The sequence below is a fragment of the Malaclemys terrapin genome, chromosome 2 (assembly GCF_027887155.1).
Source record: "Malaclemys terrapin pileata isolate rMalTer1 chromosome 2, rMalTer1.hap1, whole genome shotgun sequence".
Classification (NCBI taxonomy): domain Eukaryota; kingdom Metazoa; phylum Chordata; order Testudines; family Emydidae; genus Malaclemys; species Malaclemys terrapin.
The window spans coordinates 59,720,777-59,742,446 of NC_071506.1; the positions used below are offsets into that span (position 1 = coordinate 59,720,777).

Consider the following 21,670-nt stretch of genomic DNA (forward strand, 5'->3'; position numbering starts at 1 on the left):
TTTGTATTTTAATGACCTGTTCATTACAAATTAATGTGCTGTGCCTCATTGATTCACTAATAAAGAACATCTTCTCATATGTTCACGGTTCATACATACATTGAGCAAAGTCACTATTAGCATATTATGTAATGTTTGCACCATTATATTTTAGCTGGGATATTAATTTCTAAAATGCACAAAATATGGTATAATACATTTAAACAATGTATTGTATGAAATACAAGGGTTGTAAACACAGGCTCTGACTTTTGTTTTTGCCGGTGGGTGCTTTTGAAGAGATGTGTGTGTCTGTGGGTGGGAGGAGGAGGCTATTTTCAGCATATTTATATACTTCTTTCATATTCTAGTTTTGAATGTGTATCATTGGTATCTTAATAATTTAATTATTAAAATAGTAATAAACCACATAATTACATTATAATTAATTACAGTATATTAAAATCATTGCACTCATCTACAAGCTGTCTTCACTAATGTCCCAGTTTAAAGACATCAGATCTCACTATATTTTTCTGAATGAACTGTCAGCAACATTGTGGCTCGCGGGTGCTCAGTACCATTTACAATGGCGTCAATGATGACAGGCCCACACACAGAAGGGGCCAAAGTGCCTGGAATGTGGTTCTGTCCCCCAACACACACACACACACACACACACACTCCACCTGCATTACGCCCCAAGGCCCCGCCCCGACGCCCCACCCACCACTCACTCCTCTCCACCCCCTCATCCCCTGCTCGTTCTTCTCTGCCCCCTCCCCACATGTAAGCAGTGAGCAGGGCCTCAGGGGAAAGAGGCCACCTCAGGGTGGAATGTGGGGGGAGCAAGGGGCGGGGCCATGGTCTGGGCACCGAGGCCCACAAAAGATAAATCGGGCCCATCAGGGTACTGAACACCCCCTATTTTTTTCAGTTGGTGCTTAAGCCCCAGAGCACCCACAGAGTCAGTGCCTATGGTTGTAAATTTAAAATGAGTAAAGCTCATGCTACCACTTGCTGACATGCTGCTTAGAACACTTCATTCAAACACAGGGAGGGGTTCAGATTGAAGCACTGATTATAATGCTTAATGCCCTTTGTTCTCACTTATCCAGTTGGCTATGTGTTCCCAATAAATACCTCCAGACTAAGCTTCTCCTGTCCTTTTGCTGTTTTCCGGACAGTATCCTTGACCAGACTCCCAAAGTCTATTGCTGTTACACACACACACACACACACACACACCATTCCTGCCACAATCTCTCATACTATGCTCTCCTCTTCTACAGAACTGCAGATCAGCTTTTCACATAATGTTTTCTTGCAATATGCCTGGCTGGTTTGCCTTATACAGAAGCATTTAATTTCTGTACCTTCAGAAATGCTGAAGTATAGATGTCAGCAGGAGACAGCTAGATCACTCTTAATGCACCTTTCCTGACCAAATTCTTAGCTGTCTGTAGAAGTTTCCTGCAGGTTATTCTATGGACACATCTGCCAATTCAAAGTTACCCAAATTTATAACATGTTTCAGTTCAGAAGTGAGAATTGTAGCAGTTCAAACTCTTCTTTTGTGATTTGTTATTGGCAGGGCCAGCAGTTGCCATAGTAGTCATCAGTTAGCTTCACTGTTCTCCCCTCATTTCATATAGCAGTGATTCCACTATTGTTGGCATGAACCAGAATACTAATCCATAGCAAGAAGCGATGCTATTGATGGAAACAGCATGGTTTGAATTCTAGCTCTTCCAAGCAATCTAAGTATGAACGTAGCATAAACAGCAAACAGATCTCAGAACTGTGGCATTTTGAAAACATTTAGCCACTATCTGTACAGTATTTTCCAGTGTCCATTATCTAAATATATAGACTTCAATATATACTAAAATTCTTTTTAGCTAATGTAAATCTGGACTTCCAGAGTAAATACTTTAATTAAACTAAGCAGACAATAAATTTCTTCTTATGAATTTGGAAATTCAGTATAATTTTAACTTCTCAGGGTTCTTCTGGGTCAGGAACATACATCAGAAGTTTATGCAGGTTCTTAAAGAATTAAAGGCAGTGAGGAACTCTTTTCCACAGTAAATTGTTAAATATTTTATTCACAGTCCTTACTGAACTCAGTTTTCCCCTTAGTTGCCAAAGACATCTGATAAGCTACACAGCTGTCAGCTCACCCACACTGGGAGAAAGAGTGAACGAGCAAGCATACACACCAAAAGTAAAAAAGGTAAGTGGGAGAAAAGAGAAAATTAAAAAAAAAATTAGAGAAACATGAATTAAAAAGATGTATACAAGATGAAAAATTATGGACAAGCTAGTCAGAGAAATTTGGGATACTGAAAAAAGACTGAAGATACATAAAGATATGAAGAAAAATTGAGAATATGAAGAAAAAAAAGACAGGTTGTTTATTTCCAGTTTATACACACACAAAATCTTGCCTTATACAACATCTATGATTTAATGATATTTTGGCTGCTTCTAGGGGAAAAAAAAATCTGAAAATGTAATTTGCTTTGGACAGGTAGGATTGACATTCCTCCTCAGACCTGAAGTATCTATTTTGTTTTTCTCTCATCTACACAGTGCTCTCCATAGTCAGTCAATTCCAATTAATAGAACTCATCTATAAATCTGGCAGCTAGATTTTAGAAATTCAACATACAAAAGTTATATTTTATAAAATAGATAAGAGCAATCTAAAACTTACTTCCATACCTATGGAACCTCAAAGGGGAGAGTAATTAAAATCACTATTTGGGCCCCACTGAAACACAAAAAGTTTGCTTATGGGTAGTCTCATCTTCTGGGGATGAACAGAGACAAATTTGAATCTGAAACACAAAATGGAACTAAAGTAGGGGTATCCAATCTGTGGCCCAGAGACCACTTGTGGGTCTGAAAGCTCTAAAATGCAACCCTGAAGGATGGCTGATAATCAACTACAATTTTCCTTCTTATTAATTGTAAACGTGCACCTTGAGCTGCACCTTATGATTTTTAAACTGAATTGTTTGAATCAACCCTATCACTACTGGAGAGAAATAAAGGGCACTGTCTCTCCCCAACTGCCTCTCCATCAACTCCAGGAGCAGTTCTGATGTGAGCTGGGAACGCTCTAAGCAGCTGCCATCCCTTCCCTGCTGCAGCTGCTCAGCAGCAACCTGCTGCATCACAGAAGAGAAAGTAAATAATAGGTCTAGCTGCTCCAATGCCCGTTTCCACTTCAAGGCTGTGGAGTCTCAAGAAGAGCAGGGCAGTGTTTAAATGTCTCTTTCGGAGACTAGGGGAACTGCTAGAAAGGGATGGTTCTTCTGCACCATAAAACCATCCAGGGCAGATCAGAAGAAGGGGGAGGGGGAGATGAGAATCAGAATTAACCATCAATTATGGTTCCCTGAGCTGCTCTACCTTGTATTAGCTGACATTGTTCCTCAAGGGACCATACATCAACAGGAGATAGCAAATATCCAGTATGTCCCAGCCAGTGCCCTTCCCTGCCAGGAGTGGTAGACGCAGAAGCCCGTTATACATAGGCATAAGTGCCAATTACTACAGTTCTATACCTGCTGACAACACCTCAATGCTGGGGGTGCATTCCCAACTAAAAATTGGACAATGATTTCCACTTTCTTTGCGCCACTTAACAGAGAGTCTTCCTATACGTATTGATTGTAGCATCTAAATTTTTGATGCAACATATTTAGCCATAAGTCTCCAAAGTTTTGATACCACTTGCTCAGTGTTTCTTAAGCATAGAAATTATAGTGCACTTTTACATATTTTTTCCTCTTTCTTTGAAGTTTAAGTACCCCTTCTCCACTGATATGAAATGAAGGCCCTGAATTCATGTTGCTACTCAACAGTTAGTTTACAGATACCGTTACTGGAAGCATAATGTATCCTTTTACTAAATGTAAATGTTAGGGGCCAAACTTTCAAGGACAATCTTTTATAAGGAGCAACAGAGGGTCCTGTGGCACCTTTGAGACTAACAGAAGTATTGGGAGCATAAGCTTTCGTGGGTAAGAACCTCACTTCTTCAGATGCAAGCTTGCACAGTGCTCTCCATGGTCAGTCAATTCCAATTAATAGACTGCATCTGAAGAAGTGAGGTTCTTACCCACGAAAGCTTATGCTCCCAATACTTCTGTTAGTCTTAAAGGTGCCACAGGACCCTCTGTTGCTTTTTACAGATTCAGACTAAGGCTAGGTCTACACTACCCGCCTGAATCGGCGGGTAGAAATCGACCTCTCGGAGATCGATTTATTGCGTCCCATCGGGACGCGACAATCAATCCCCGAATCGGCGCTCTTACTCCACCAGCGGAGGTGGGAGTAAGCACCGCCGACAGAAAGTCGCAGAAGTCGATTTTGCCGCCGTCCTCACAGCGGGGTAAGTCGGCTGCGATACGTCGAATTCAGCTACGCTATTCACGTAGCTGAATTTGCGTATCTTAAATCGACTTCCCCCTGTAGTGTAGATGTACCCTAACACAGCTACCCCTCTGATACTAATTTTTTATAAGTTTCAACTATACACAAATACACATCAATATTTGTGCATGCAATAAGCACAATTTCACATGCAAACTGGATATCTGTAGCTACAAGGGGCCATTTAGATGCCTTATGATTCATTTCCATGCACTAATACACAGTTTGCATGTACATTTTTTGAAATTATGCACACCCTTTTCAGCAAGGATTTAGCCCTCTACCTTTATGAAAATTTGTCCCCAGAACATATAAAAATTAGAAATATAAATGTTCATAACTGAAATAATCCAGGCATTCCTAATGTTCTTGAGCAGGATTAGAAACATTTTATCAGTGTATTTCCCAGCAACATATGTAGTTCTTTTCCTTTCCCGGTTAATAGTGATAACATCTTTAGATGGTTTAGAAACTGATGATAAAAATGAAATGGGTTGTTCAATTTTCATCATACAAGATGAGACATAGATAAAAGGCAGGTAACATAGTAAGTAGTGAGAATAAATTAGAAGGTTAAAATTCTGTTTTAATGCTCTAGGGTGGGTTTTTTTGTGACGCAGTGTGACAAATAGTTGTGCTTGGATGCAAGAATTCTAACGTTATGAGTCAGTATGACTTTACAGTAGACATAACTTTTGGGAGTTATCAGAGAATTGAAGTTTTACTAATGAGGGTAGGTGATTCCTTTTTTAAAAAAATTGACAGCCTATTGAAAAAACGGCCATTTGTAAAGTGGTATTTAGAACTATTAAGCTGATGGCTAAATAGAAGATGAGGGAGAGGTTCTAGAGAGGCTAATTAGAAAATATTAGCAGTGTCTCCGTCTGCTCTGCCATTAGGGACTTCTTGGATCACACTTTGTCTGGAACCTCGCCCTTGATTGTTCTGCCATGGGTGGCCCTAAGGGAGAACACAACTCCAGGCAGCATTGCCCTCGGGGTCATTGAGACATGCAAGCCTCTCCAGCACTACAAGGTGGTGATCCATGGAGAGGATAACTGCACAATGGAGGTGAAACTGTTGTGTAATGTTACAATGGCTGTGAAGGTGGATGAAGGCTGCAGCAGATAGAGGATCTCCAATAGTCATGGTGTCCATACCATTGGTTTCAAGTCCTCTATCTGTCAAGGATAGTGTGGTGACTGTTGTGCACCAGTCTCCCCACTTTAAAAGAAGTCCCACACAGGCATCTTCCAGTTTTTGGGAAAATAACATTTGCACAAGTCAAAAGTCCGGTGGCGACTGGCTACGGGAACAGGACAGTGAAATCCAGAAGCTCCTAGTCACAGACACACAGGCCGTGGGTGTGTGATACAGTCGTCTTGCTCGAGGATTGAGGTGGGTCAAGCATCTCGGCAGCTGCACCCACGACTGAATAGTCCTTTTTAGGATCCACTCTGCTCACCTCACATGGGGACGGGGTTAAAAAAGGTACCCTAAAAATAGTCTTGCCTCTGTTTTTCCTGGCTGGATAGATGCATCCAGCAGGATTACCACCTCAGCAGTCGAAAATGTAAGAAACTTTTCAACTTTGGAACTTGGAACATACGTACCCTGATGGACAACTCAAACAGCAACCGACCAGAATGACATACAGCCATTATTGCTCATGAATTGAGTCGGTTTAACATCGATATTGCTGCTTTGTCCGAAACTAGAAGAGCTGATGAAGGACAGGTGAGGGAGGAGAAAGGAGGACACACCTACTTCTGGAAGGGAAAAATCTATAGATGAACCCCGATTGCATGGAGTGGGCTTTGCTATACAGAACAAGCTCATAAGGTTCATCTCTGAGGACAGTTGGCATCAATGGGCGGTTTATGACACTCTGATTGAGGCTCACCAAAAATCAACAGGCAACTATTGTGAGTGCCTATGCACCAATATTGGATGCCAATGAGAACGTAAAGGAAGATTTTAATTCTCAGTTGGAAACCATTTTATCAGAGACACCTACAGAATACAAGATCATCCTTCTGAGGGATTTCAATGCACGTGTTGGACGAGACTCAGACCTGTGGAAAGGAACAATCCGGAAAGAAGGAATTGACAAAAGAAATTCAAATGGAATTCTGCTCCTGATCAAGTGTGCTGAACATTAACTTATTATTATGAATACTCTTTTCTGACAAACGGAAAAGTTCAAAACATCTTGGAGACACCCACGGTCAAAGCACTGGCATCTCCTCGACTACATCATAGTCCATGCCTGAGATCGTAGTGACGTACTTCTCACAAGAGCAATAACAAGTGCTGATGACTGTTGGACTGCTCATCGCCTTATTCGATCCACAATGAAAATTAAGATCGCTCCCAAATGGAGGCTGCAAAAGAAGGTCAGGCGCAAGTTGAAGATTCAAGATATGAAGGACCCCATTAAGCGTGACCACTTCCAAGCAGTCTTAGAAGAAAAGCTCCCATCAGTTTCCGGAAGAAATTGAGGAACAATGGAGCCAGTTGAGAGCAGTAATCATCGATGCCTGTGAGGAAACAATAAGCTACCAAACCAGAAAACATCAGGATTGGTTTGGCGAGAATGATGCTGAAATTGAGCAACTCATCAATGAGAAGAGAATGGCATTTCGTGCTTGGCAGAACAACATAAATTGTAATATAAAGAGAGAAACCCATGCCAAGGCAAGGGCAGAAGCACAATGCAAAACCAGAGAACTCAAGAACAAATGGTGGACTGAGAAAGTGCAAGAACTGCAACATCTTGCAGACATCCACAACACATGAAGTTTCTTTAGTTCCATCAAGGCTGTTTATAGGCCAATTTGTCATGGTATGAATCCTCTTCGCTCTAAGGATGGAATCACACTTCTGAAGGACAACGAAGCCATCAAGTCTCACTGGAAAGAACATTTTGAAGATCTCCTTAACCATAATTCTATGATTGCACATGAAGTCTTTGAGCAAATCCCTCAATGACCATTTAGGGAGGAGCTCAGAGACCCTCCCAATTTGTATGAGGTACACAATGCCACCAAGCAGATGAAGAACAACAGGGCAGCAGGTCTAGATGGGATCCCCACTGAAATCTTTAAAGACAGTGGACCAGAGCAGGTTTCAGCAGGTTTACCTGCTTATCCTAAAAATCTGGATAAAGGAGGAGATACCCAGTGAAATGAGAGATGCCCTGAATGTCACTCTTCAAAAAAGGGGATAAAGTGGATTGTGGAAATTATCTTGATATCTCCCTCCTAGCCATTGCAGGCAAAGTTCTGGCGCAGATCCTTGCAACCCACTTTCTGCCCCTGTCAGAAGAAATTTTACCGGAGTCACAGAGTGGTTTTTGACCATGTCATGGAACTGCGGATATGATCTTCACAGCACAGCAGCTGCAAGAAAAGTGTCAGGAGCAAAACCGACCACTGTACATGGCTTTTATTGATCTAACTAAAGCCTTTGATTCCATGAATTGCCGTGCCCTCTGGACTGTACTTTTTAAGACTGATGTATTTATCAAGACATCCAATGTCCTAAAATTGCTTCATGATAACATGAAAGTGACTGTTCTGAGCAGCATTGGCTCCCAGAGTGAATCTTTCAAAGTACCAACAGGAGTCAAACAGGACTGTATCATCGCTCCAACTATGTTTGTGGTTTTTATTGCTGTCATTCTTTACCTAATTGCTGGGAAGTTTACAGCTGGCATTGAAATCATTTACAGAATGGATGAATGCTGTTCAGGCTTAGCAGGCTGAAAGCCAAGAGTAAGATTTCCACAACATCTATTGTGGAACTTCAGTATGCTGATGACAATGCAATCTTTGCCCGTTCTGAGAAAGATCTTCAAACTATCTTGAATGTGTTTGCCGATGCTTACGCATGTCTGGTTTCACTCTTAATATCAAGAAGAGTGAAGTGCTCTATCAGCCCTCTCCAAATGAGGTATTACATGCTCCATCTATCAAAATCAATGGCACTGGAGAATGTCATCTTTCATTCAAAGAAGATATTGATGCAGAAATTCAACATCGTCTGAGTTGTGCCAGTGTAGCTTTTTCTTGTTTACGGCACAGGGTTTTTGAAGAGCATGACATTCTAACAGACACCGAGCTTCTTGTTTATCAAGCCGTTATTCTCCCAACAGTGTTGTATGAGTCCAAAACTTGGACAACATATAGGCACCACTTGAAAGTCCTTGAGAGGCACCATCAACGCTGCCTTCGTAAGATTCTGAAGATCAAATGGGAAGACAGGCGCACCAATATTAGTGTTCTTGAAGAGGCAAAGACCACCAGTATCAAGGCAATGATCATCCGTCAGCAATTCCGCTGGACCGGTCACGTTGTCCGGATGCCAGACCATCCCTCCCAAAACAGGTTATTTTCTCTCAGCTGAAAGGAGGGTACCGTAATGTGGATGGACAACGGAAACGTTATAAGGACTTGCTGAAAGACAACCTAAAAAAGTGTAATATTGACATTGACACTTGGGAGACACTTGCCCAGGATCACTTAAAATGGAGTGAAGTCCTACGTGATGGTCCCCTTCATTTTGAACTTGCTTGCCGACAAGCTGAAGAGGACAAGAGGCACAGGAGAAAGGAAAGACTGGCTCCCAGTCATGGTCAACAGCCTCCTGCTGAGCCTGAAAACATCTGCCCTCATTGTAATAGAACTTGTGGTTCAAGGATTGGCCTTATTAGCCACCTGAGGACCCATGACTCCCATGGAAGATGATCATACTCGGAAATGAGTGATCACCCATCATTAGCATTGTCTAACATAGATATAATGGGGAGAAAGCTAGAATCAACAGTAATGAGCATGTGTCACCTGATGCCCCTATTATGAGGAGAAGACAAAGAAATGTGTTCCCAATAAAGGGAGGAGCTCATGTTTTACAGACAGACTTCCTGGGGATCATTTGAATTAATTCTGATCTGACCATCTGAAAAAAAAAATTAATTTCAGGCTGTGGGAGACTGCTAACGTTTCTTCTGCTATGTCAGATGATCAAGTACCTTAAACAATGTTCAGTAACTTAAGCATAATATCTCCTAGCAAAGATTTCAGTGATTGACTTAGCAAATACTGCTTCTTCAGCTATCCCTCAAATTTTAAGTGGTTGAGGAACCCAATTCGTGCCCTGCAGATTTTCCCACAGAAGTGACAGGTGTAATCTTGGAGGAGACATACAAGCGCCCCCCGGGTTACACAAACCCAAATTAGGCAAATCCGCACTTACGGAAAAAGTTCTGTAAGCTAGAAATAGGAGGGTTTTTTTTGTTTGTTTTTTTGCGTAATTGTTGGGTATACATTTCTGACTTACACAAAGCATTACGGAACGGAATGCTTGTGTAAGTTGGGTAGCGTCTGTAGTTGTTGGCTGGAGTGTTGTGCCCTTTCTTTCCTCCTTTGTCGCTTCTCTGCCTCATGAGTACGTCTGTTCTCCTCAAAGTTAGCTGTGGCTTGGTGTATGGGGTGGTGTCATTGTGTTCTGTTCCATGCCGAGTCCTCCCAGTTTGTTGGGTTGATGCCTCCCTTTTAAGATGTACTTTCAGTATGTCTTTGAAGCGCTTCTGCTGCCCTCTGTGAGCCCCTTCTTCCCTGACTTAAAACTGAGAAAAGAGTATTTGCATTTGGAGGTGAGTGTCAGGCATATGTGCACAGTGCCCACCCCAGCAGAGTTGGCATTGCATGACCTGCACCTCTACACTGCTGATGTTGACTACAGAGAGAACGCTGAGGTTAGTGTGTTGGTCTTCCCAGCTAATCCTAAGAATCCTCCTGAGGCAGCACTGCTGGAACCACTCCAGTGTCTTGAGCGGTCGTCTGTAGGTTACCCAGATCTCAGACCCATACAGAAGGGTGGGGATGACAACTGCCTTGTAAACCAAGATCTTGGTACCTGTTTGTAGATCCCTATCATTGAAGACTCGTTTGAGTAGTCTTCTAAAGGATGTGCTGGCACAGCGGATCCTATATTCAATTTCTGTGTCAATGCTGGCTGTTTGGGAGAGGTGGCTGCCAAGGTATGGAAAATGGTCCACATTTTCCAGGGGTTTGCCGCTGATGGTGATTTGCGGAGTACAAAGAGTAGGTGAGGGCTGGTAGAGTACCTTGGTTTCCCCAATGTTGAGAGAAAGACCCAGGCTGTGATAGGCATCTGCAAAAAGATTTAGGTACTTTGCAGGTCAGCCTCTGTGTGTGTGAGAGAATGCAATCATCTGCATACTAAAGGTCACTGATGCCAATTCTCGTGATCTTAGATTTTGTTTGGACGTCAGAGATTGAGGAGTTCGCTGTCCTTATGATACTCAATCCCGATTCCATCAGGAAGACGGTCACGGATGAGAATCAGGATCACAGCAAGGTAAATGGAGAAGAGTGTTGGAGCAATGACACAGCCCTGCTCGACACCAGTGTGAATGATGAATGGTTCGGTCTCTGAGTCGTTGCACAGAATGGTGGCAGTCATCCCATCATGGAGTAGTCTGATGATGGAAATGAATTTCTGTGGACAGCCAAACCTACACAGCACCTTCATTGGGCATCACGATTGATAGAGTCAAAGGCCTTGGTTAGATTGATGAATACCATGAACAGTTCTTGCTGTTGCTCTCTCTCTCTGCACTTCTCCTGAATCTGTCGTGCCACAAAGTTCAGGCGAATTGTGCCTCCGGATGGCCTGAAGCCACACTGTGATTTCGGGAGGAGTTCCTCGGCAAGAGGGAGAAGGCAGTTTAGTAGGATCCAGGCAAGTATCTTCCCTGAGATGAAGAGGAGGGCAATATCTCTGTAGTTCCTGCACAAAGATTTGTCCTTTTTTTGAATATTGTAACCATGTCAGCGTTCTTAAAATCAGTGGAATTTCTTCATAGTTCCAGATTTTGTCAAGGAGTTGGCAAAGTTTGTGTTTGAGCATTGTTCCACCAGCTTTAAAAACCTCAGCTGGGATACTGTCTGGGCCTGTTGCCTTTTGATTTTTTGTCTGGGTGATGGCATGCCGGACTTCCTCAGAAGATGTTGGGGGGGGGGGGAAATCAGCAAGGTGTTCCATTGCCGAGCATTGAGGAATAGACTTGATGGTGTCTTCAGAGACCGTAGATTCGCAGTTTAGTAGGCTCTCAAAGTGCTCTTTCCAGCGTTGTTTAATGGCAGCATTGTTCTTGAGGAGGGTGGAGCAATCCTGGGAACTTAAAGGGGTGGGGCCTTTGGAGCTTGGCCCATATATAGCTTTTGTTGCGTGAAAGAAGCTTCTCATGTCATCCTGGTCTACAAAACCCTGGATCTCAGAGGCTCTCTCTTACCACCACTTGTTTTGATGTCACATAGCCTCCTTTGGACTTTTACTTTGAGCAGGTGATAAGCCTCATGTTTTCGTTGGTGAGAGGAATCATTTTGCCAGTTATAGAATGCAGTTCTTTTCTGTTGAATTAATGCTAGGATTTCCTCGTTGTTTTCATCAAACCAGTCTTGGTGCCAATGAGTGGAATATCCTATAGTTTCAGCACATGCACAGTGAATGGTATTTTTAAGTTGATCCTAGTGCTCTTGAATGTCAATGATGTTATCAGGCAAGTTAGAGAGTTTCTCAGCCAGGTGTTGCTGGAACATCTTGCAGCTGTCTTGGTCCTGAAGTGCTTTGACATTGTACCACTTTCGCTTAGATTGTACCACTTTCGCTCGTTGGGTGTTTGCGGTGGGGTGGAGTGAGCTGCAGGTACATGACTGATCTTACTAATTGATGGTCTGTCCAACAGTGATCTTTACCTCCCATGGCTCATGTTATATGGACATCAGCATAATCTCAAGCTCTGACTATAATATAGTCAAGGAGGTGCCAGTGTTTGAACTGAGGATGTAAATTTGTTACTCTGCCTAAAGAGGGTATTGGTGATGAGTGGATCATGCTCCACCCATTTGATGAGGAGGAGAATTCCATTGGGGTTTACATTTCCCACCCCTTCTTTGCCTATTTTGCTGCTCCAGAGTTGTGAGTCCCATCCAACTCTGGCATTGAAATCTCCCAGAAGGATGAGTTTGTCTGCCTTAGGTATGGCTGTGAGGACTGCAGCAAGAGCACCATACAATTGCTCCTTGTTGTCCTCCTCCTCATCAAGTGTTGGGGCATATGCACTGATGACTGTGGCATATTGGTTGTTGCTGAGCTTGAGCCGAAGAGTCATGAGACACTCGTTGATCCCCATGGGAAGCCCCAAAAGCTGACTGGCAATCTTATTTTTGATGGCAAAGCCAATCCCTTGAATGCATCTCTTCAGGTGGCTTTCCTTTCCAAAAGAAGGTGTAACCACCTCTATCCTCTTTTAATTGGTCCTCATCGGCCCAGCGGTCAATATCAATACTACACCTATCAGGTCACCAGACTTACTCATTTATCCTATTTCTACTTTGCCAACAGGGCTTTGGAGCTGTGCTCCGGCTCCGCTCCAGCTCCAGGCAAAAACCTGCAGCTCCACTGCTCCGGAGCTGCTCCGCACTCCAGCTCCGAGCTCTGCTCCAAAGCCCTGCAATAAAATATGCTTTGTTTAAGATAACTGGAGTTTTACCGGCTTTGAGAAGCACTGGTGTAGAGTACTCCAATTGCACTGCCTTTGTGAGCTAACTGCCTACTGGGCTAATCATACTGTTTATGAATGTCAGCCAGACAATTTTCTGTCAAGTTCCAGTAATCTGCACTTTCATAAGACACAGCTCACTCACTTTTAATATTATTATTTATTGAGCACTGACAGCTTCATTTATCCCATAAATGATAATATTCTGCTGTTTGATCTAAGAAGCTCAAAGCACTTTAAAGTCATTAATAAATTAAATCTTACAGGACACTTACAATGTGTTATCTCCATTTAACAGATCAAGAAACAGAGAGAGAAGTTAAATAAATTGCCCAAGGTACACAAGTAGCCTGTAACATTGCTAGGAACAGAACCCAGATCTCATAGTCCTGTGACATAAACACTTTGAACTGCTTATTGTTAAGAACATAAGAACAGCCATACTGGTCCATCTAGCCTAGTGGTTTTCAACTTTTTTTCATTTGCAGACCCCTAAAAAATTTCACATGGAGGTGTGGACCCTTTTGGAAATCTTAGATCTCGCAGGGGTCTGCAAACCATAAGATGAAAACCACGGATCTAGCCCAATATCCTGTAATTTGACAGTGGCCAGTGCTAGATGCTTCAGAAGGAATAAACAGACAAGCAATTTTGAGTGATCCATCCCCTGTCATCCAGTCCCAGGCTTCTGGCAGTTGAAGGTTTAAGGACACCCAGAGTGTGGGGTTGCATCCCTGACCATCTTGGCTAATAGCTATTGATAGACCTATCCTCCATTAATTTATCTAATTCTTTTTTGAACCCAGTTATACTTTTGGCCATCACAACATCTTATGGCAATGAGTTCCATGGGTTGACTGTGTGGTTGGTGAAGAAATACTCCTTATGTTTGTTTTAAACCTGCTGCCTATTAATATCATTGGTGATTCCTGGTTCCTGCGTCATGTGAAGGGATAAATAACACTTCCTTATTCACTTTCTCCATACCACTCATGATTTTATAGACCTTTATCATATTCCCCTTTAGGTGTCTCTTTTCTAAGATGAACATCTATGTTGAGCCACCTCCAGCTTTCTTGGATATTAAAAATAGCAGCAAGTAAATGCCCAAGAACCACTCTAGCTCTGAAACCATTGAGATTTGGGGAGACAAAGCAGGCACTTGGTCATTACTTGAATTTCCTGGTGTATGCAAAAAAGGGGAAAGGGTATGCACCTGTGTCCATGTACTGTTACTTCACACCCCACAAAATAGCCTCACAAGGTCAGAGACAGCATTCATCAGTACCTGCAACCTCCCTCACTGATGTCTGAAGTGCCCATGCCTGCCTCCCTTGGAAGGAGAAGGAAGAGAAGAGTACAGCTTTTGGCATCAGAAGTTTCTTTTGTCTGCTTTGATGCGTCTGCTGACTTGTTCATGTTCCTAGGATTTTGGGTGGAAGAACTTATGAAACTCTGAACAGAAACAGCAACTTGCTATGAAAGCCTCCTCTGTCCTACTTCAAAAGGAATTATATTCACACGGAGAGAGTTCTTTTCATCAAACAGATTCTTCAAGCCTTGGTTCACAGCCTTGTTAGCCAGTTTTTCCCCAATGAAGGAAGTTGCAGTTCAGCCCTGCTGAGTTGGGAATTTAGTATACTACATGTGCTGTCACAGAATTCTTCATTTTGTGTGATAAGAAACACTGATAACAAGATCCAAGTAGTAGTAATAGAAATATCAGAGACCATAGGGGCATGCAGCCATATTCCTAATCTTTTAAACAAAGCATTATGGCCAAAATGACCAAGATATAGGTGGAGACCATGTTGTGATTCTTGCAAAAGTGTCTACTAACTTCCTTCAGCAAGAGAGAGACCACTCCCCTGGGAGTCTGGACATTTTCAACATACAAATGACTGAAGAATCACTACAAAAGAAGTATGAATGCTTGGGAAAGTCAAAATAATCTATGCATCACTTAAGGAAGGGCCAGTGGTTTAGCATCTTGCTTATCCTTATTCCTGAATTATGTCTTCAGCATTCTCATGGCAGGGGGAAGGATACAGCCCCTTTTTCTGTGAATTTAATTCTTTTTTTCTTGGAGCATTCTGACCATGGGTATTCCAGGACCATGGACATAGCCTCCACAAAAGCATCAAGTCCCCTGTAGAAACTTCCTGGTCTATTCTTGGGACAGGGGAGAGAATAAATTCCCTATAAGCGTGTATTCTCCCTGCTCTGAAGAGCAAAGACAGCTCCTGTGCTCTCAGAAGTGGGCTCCATCTAATCAGGCTGAGGTCAAAGCCGGGAAGAAAATTCCCCCATCAGGGAACTTTTTGAATCACACTGCCAGCTGTGGAACTCAAGAACCTGTTGGTTACCTTTGAAGATGGATGGAGGAGAAGGAAGCTGCATCCAATTCAATGAACTGAAATCTTATGCAGTGTAGGAAAGTATATCCTATTGCCTCCTCACCCTACTACTCCAGGAGGGCTGAGCAACCCAGTAGGCCTCTTTAAAAGTTGAATTCAGTGAGGAGGACCATCCATCTATCTTTATCAGGCTTTATCTTCTGGCGAGTCTCCACCTAAGGCCTGCCCCATCCTATGGAGGTTGAGCTACCTAGCTAGTGTAATCCCTTCCAAGCAGGAACTGTCTCTTTTCATGTTTGTACAATGCCTAGTTCAATGGGAGCTTTTAGACCGTACTACAATATCAATATTAATTAATTATTAATATTATATGGTGACTACACAAGATGAGTGCCATTGAAGAGACCACTCCCTGTCAGGAGAATACTCCAGTCAGCAAGATGTGTAGTGAGGTCTGCGCTGCTGGAGCTGTACCACCTGCTACACAACTTCTGAAGAACCATTACAACTGCCAGCTTTGAAATCCTGCTGTAAGTGGAGCATCCATGGAGGTAGGGAAGAGATGACTATTTTAAAAGAAAAAGCAGTGTGTTCTGTGAAGGAAATGGCTGAATGCAAAGATGCATCCTTTATGGGTGGAGCTACCTGGTTCAGGAAGTGGAGTAGTCCATGTTCTGGACCGGGGGAAGCCCCAAGCAGAATGCAGTAGTGAGAAATGTTGATCTACTTAGGGCAAGGGGGAAATTAAAAGGTTAGCTGTAAATAGTAAACGGTGACATCAAATGAATTCCAAAGCAACAGTTTATGTCTGAGAAAAAAAGAGGGACAGTCGGGAAAGCATTTTACAATTTGTGTAAAGCAGGAGTATCTACAAAAGCATCAACCACTAAAAGGGCCATGATGAAAATTGGATGGTATTTGGTTTATATTTTAAGTTTACTCAATTGTTGAAAGGGCTCTTTAATCTTTTTATATATCCGAATTCTTCTGAGCTTAGAACCACATAAACAAACCACTAACTTCAAAACCATATGACTTTAATTTGATACTCCATGTCACTTTTTTAAGGTTCAATGCTCCATTTAAAAAAAATCTGGCAATCAGGAGTCAGAACTCTTCCATATGGCTTTCAAATTTATGTAAATGTGCTGTACTGAAAGAGATCAAATTTGATTTCTTAAGAACAGTTTAAAAGTTTCAGTTTCCCTAAGGAGTAAAATATCCAAAATGTTATACCAAATGAACAGTATGTTAAGTAGTATTATAAGTTGTAATTTTAGATTTTTAATTTTCTATACTGTAATAAGTATTTGGGGAAAATCCAACCTATTTAATTTTGTTCTAAGAGAAATTTACAAGTGTGCAAATTCACTAATATTTTCATTTTGAAAAATTATATAATACAGACTAAATTCTATTAATGTAATAATTCTGGTATCTCTCTTATTGTTTTCAAATTCCCTTTTACCATCACAGAAAGCGTGTGAAATTCTGGCCCCACTGAAGTCAATAACAAAACTCCCATTGATTTCAGTGGGGCCAGGATTTCACACAAATAATTTTATTACTCATAATAGTGTTTGTCATTAAGTGTCACCATCTGACAACAGACGCCATGCACTTAGGTAAGTAAATTTTTTTTCTAAATTTAAGGGAAATTTGAGGTAAATTCAGATAACACTGTGTGTGATAACTGTTGTGATGTCATTTACACAACAGAATAGAACTACGAAGGAAATAAGACCATCTATCATTAGATAAAGGTAATTAATTGTTGCAGATCTAAACCAAACTTCAAAATCTTTACTAGTACAATGGAGATGAAAAACAGAATTGAATTTCCTGACTTGTGTGTGTCTAAATTCTCAATCACTTGCACTGACGTTTTCTGCAGAGGGATTTAGAAAGCATATGGTTTACTGAAAAGCACATGTCCTGATTTGCCAGAACTTAGAGAAACTGGATAAGTAACAAGTGAACGTATTGTTGACTTGATCGTTAATACAAAATCCTACAATAGACTACAAATATAAACTGCTAAAAACATAAAATGGAATAGTCAAACCAGAATTTTTACTGATATCTTTAAACAGGAACTGTGAATTTAGAAAGTTAAGGAAAGTTTCTTCATCCAGCCTATAGAATGAAATGTCTGACTGACTGCACCATTGTTACTGTGAGAAGCAAACTTTTGTTTTTACTTATGCAAAATATATTAAGATTTGCTGATGTCTGGCAATATATTTGTAAATCCTCTCCTTCTTCAGTCTTTCAGGTATACATGCTTTCATTTGCTATGCGGGCTATACAAAGATTTGCTCAAACCTGTGGTTTGTGGTATTTAGTGCTGTTCAAACAACTCACCTGAATATTTCATTATCTCATAACGAGACAGGCAGGAGAGTCCTTATAAATATATTGGACCAAAATCTGAATGAATAGGCCTTACACATAGGTTATTTGCAAGGGTGCTCAGCACCAAATCTTTCTCCTTCCCTAGTCCATGTAAAACCAGAGGTGTCTCACTGTAGCCACTACTGCAGTAATATCCACATAACTGGCACTCCTACATTATGGAAAAATTTGACCAGCAGATTTCCCAACGCACAGATCCACAGGCTTTCTTCCATCCCCTCCTCCAAGTCTCCTATATGCACAGCACTGCCACAGAAAGCATAGTTCCACACTTTGCATCAGGAACAAAATCCCCTGGCACAGCCTTTCTTCCCCTCCTCTATAAGCAACAGAACTCTTAATATTCTGCTACCCTGGAGCCTTTCTCCCAGACCTTCTGAAGATGTCAGGATTTTGCCTATAATACAGAGTCAGGCAAACCACAGTAGTAAGATACTAGATATGTGAATAGATGACATAAAATTGTAAGTACCTTCACAAGATATTTATGTATTATATATACTTTAAATAAACAGGAAAGTTTCTGCTTTCTCTACTGAAATTATATGACTTGTAGGTACTGAAACAAGGACAGCTAAGGTGGTCTGGAAATGTGAGCAAGGAAAGAAATTGTGATCCATTACCTACTGGGATTTGCTTTTTCAATAGAGATCACAGTAATTCAACACAATGAAAGCAAAGAAAATATCTCTCTGCACTTCGTAGTACGTTTGAAGAAAATATGATCTTCCTATTGTTCGGAGCCCAAGAAATCTTCAGTATCTGCACAACATCAAAACAGGAATGTTTCCTACCTCCTGCTCCAGGCTAGCCTGACTATTGTAATAGCTGAATGTACTAAAAATAGACAAAAATCTTCCTATTTCCTGTGGGTACAGCCTTACAGTATATGGGACGAAATTAACACAGTCAGACTATAATTACCAACTTCCAGGCATTATTCTTAATAAACAGGATCTCATGCAGTTTCAAAGGAGACAATATACATATATTGAGTAATCTTTGAAAGAAAAGAAAAGGTTATGTTTTCAGGACCATGTTCATCTACTCTACCGCACCTCTGCCACAAATATAGAATGCTCCAAGACAGAATATGAAATACATTTAAACAATGTCCAATCAATTCTACAACACCCATTATTTGTTTAGCTATAGTATACTATTTGCTGCTGTTACTCAACAAAATCTTACTACCAAAGATATTTACCGTTAGGGCCTAGAGCTGACTTAGATACAGTAGTTGTGAGATTTCCTCTAATTCTGATTTTTAATATATTATCTTGAATCTCTGTGAATGCCACTTGTATGATGATGAAGATGATGGACAACTCCACAACCTCTTTCATTTTCAAAATGTTCTTAACAAAAGTCAGTACATGTTTTAATTTCAGAAGATATTTTTTCCTTACTGAAGAACTTGATATTATTCAAAAGAAGGATTATATATTGCACCTTTTTAACATAATTCTCAAGAACTAAGCATTATGCAGGTTATGAAGTTCAATGTATAATAGCTGGAAATGAGAACAGAAGATCCTTATGCAAAGAGAAACAACACTTTCACATACCACAAATTGATTGTATAAGAGGAGGTCTAAAACTAGACTTCTTCCCCAAATCAGAATCCACATTTTCATCAACCTTCCAGCATACAGGTATGGACCATCAGCTGCACAACTCAACACACTAAAAATCAGTGGACGCATGTCCCATCAACATATATACAACAAGATCTGGAAATCTCATCATTTAGATTTTGGTCTTCAAAGTTACATTTATACCCGTCCTCGTTGCCATTAGTGCTGATAATCATTGCTCCCTCTTCCATTCCACCTTTCTTCACCCAGTCAGCTTGTCTTTTTCCTTCCAGTTGTCTTCCCACTAAGTAGAAGATATTTCCCTTCTTTTTTCATGCAAACAGGCTCTCCTATACTTCCACACCTCCCACATTCTTCCTAATTGTTATTTTCCCCTTTTTCTCTCCCCACACTTGACTTCAGTGAGTCCTTCGAGACCTCTTCTTTCAACTCCCTTTTCCCGCATATTGTTTAGTAATGCCTCTTCACACACATTATCTATTATATTCTGTGACCATTGTAAATTATGCCTACCTCTAGTACTTTCCCCAACTCTTAAAATTGCCTTTTCTCCATACCATCTTCTTAAACTCCTCCTTTGGTTCTGATGCTGACTATGGCCCCATCTCTGAGCTTCAATTTCCCAGCAGAGTCTTTGAAAGTAACTTTTCTTCTGGGGCAGAATTTGTCTGGGGCTTACCCAAGGAAGGGCAGCTCTGCTTTTGGGTGGGGGGGGGGGAGGAGGTCAGAAACTGCTGTAAAAAAAAGGGTGCTCAGTGGTCAGCTTTGCAGTAGTGACTCTTCCTCCACCCCCATCCAGGAATGTGCATAAAGGTACGAAACCTGGGTGGGGCAAGCGTCTTTGCTCCAGGCGCACTGCAAGGAAACCAGCTTGTCTCCAGGGAAGCAGCAATCAGGATTTTTTAAGCAGCATGGCTCCAGGGGCACGGAGAAGGGTGAGCTTGGGAAAACAGGGGGCTGTTTCCCCCCAGCCCTGGGGGCAGGGAAGGGCAGCAGAGGAAAATTACAGGTAGGACATATGGGGGGGTGAGTTAGTAAGTAAAGCTCAGAATCTACTGCAGTCAGGAGACAGCGCGGCTTCAGGCTCTCAGCATCTGAAACAATCAAAGCTCATGGGAAGGGGAAGGGAATTTAACTGTTTCACGTACCAGAGAGCCAGGGCCAGCTCCAGGCACCAGTGCAGCAAGCAGGTGCTTGGGGAAGCCAATGGAAAGGGGAGGCACATCCGGCTCTTCGGTGGCAATTCAGCAGCGGGTCCCTCAATCCCTCTCGGAGGGAAGGACCTGCTGCCGAAGAATGAAGCGGCAGCAGTAGAGCTGCCGCCAAAGTGCCGCCGACCGTGGCTTCTTTTTTTTTTTTTTTTTTTTTTTCGCCGCTTGGGGCGGCAAAAACGCTGGAGCCGCCCCTGCAGAGAGCTGTTTGCTGCTCAGGTGCCTGTACCTTTGTTGTAAAGGGGACAAGAAGAGGCAGCAGCTGCAGCACAGGGCAGTCCCCATGGAGCCCAAGGGCTGGAAGGAGACCCAAGGGAGACAGTATTGCAGCAGGAGCAGCAGCTGCTCACAAGTACGGGAGCTACTAATGCCCTGGGCGATGTGTTTAATAACCCAAGGCATAACCCAGGGCAGCCTCATGAACTGAGGGAGGGAAAGGACCGAGGGGAAGCATCCACGCATACAGGTGGGCAGGCAGTGTGGATTAATGGGGTAGTCAGCGGAGCTGTGCAGCAAATGGCCAGTGAAGTGGTTTCTGAGGTTTTCTCTACAGCATTACAGCGCTTCTAAAGGGCACAAGGTCACCTAGAACCAGGAAGTTCTCTTCCACTGAACACAAGGGATGGCGGTAATGCTGATCCCAGGGGTGAGTCTGATCTAAACCACACAGAGGTTGGGGGGATGGGAGGCAGAGGTGGTATCTGGCCTTCCAGCCTGGGAAGGGGTGGCAGTTGCAGGGGCCACAGTGAGGTGCAGGGACTGTGCTCAACCAGTCACTCAGTGGGTTCACCTGAGGGGGACAGGAGTGAGCCTATCAGTGTAGTAAATACTCTGGGCCCAGGAGTGGGAGGTGCAGAAGCTTGGGCAGACTCACCTAGGGGCGGCACCTTCAGTGTGGGCACTGATGCTATTACACAGCTGCTGCAAGCTAATTTGCATTTACTACAGCAGCTTCAGGCAGCTAGGTGTGAGGGGTCTGCACAGAGCGACAGGGCAGGCCCAGCATGGGCTCAAGTTTGGGCAGCAGGACAGGGGCAGGCCCCCGGCAAGGGAGCCTCCTGGGCACATGGGGAC

At 42.4% G+C, this 21,670-nt stretch overlaps 1 protein-coding gene across 2 annotated transcripts in view; it reads right to left on the bottom strand.

The window, feature by feature from the left end:
- PREX2 (phosphatidylinositol-3,4,5-trisphosphate dependent Rac exchange factor 2) overlaps window positions 1-21,670 on the bottom strand; it is a 280,651-nt gene that overhangs the window by 246,312 nt on the left and 12,669 nt on the right. The gene's annotated exons all lie outside the window — the stretch shown is intronic.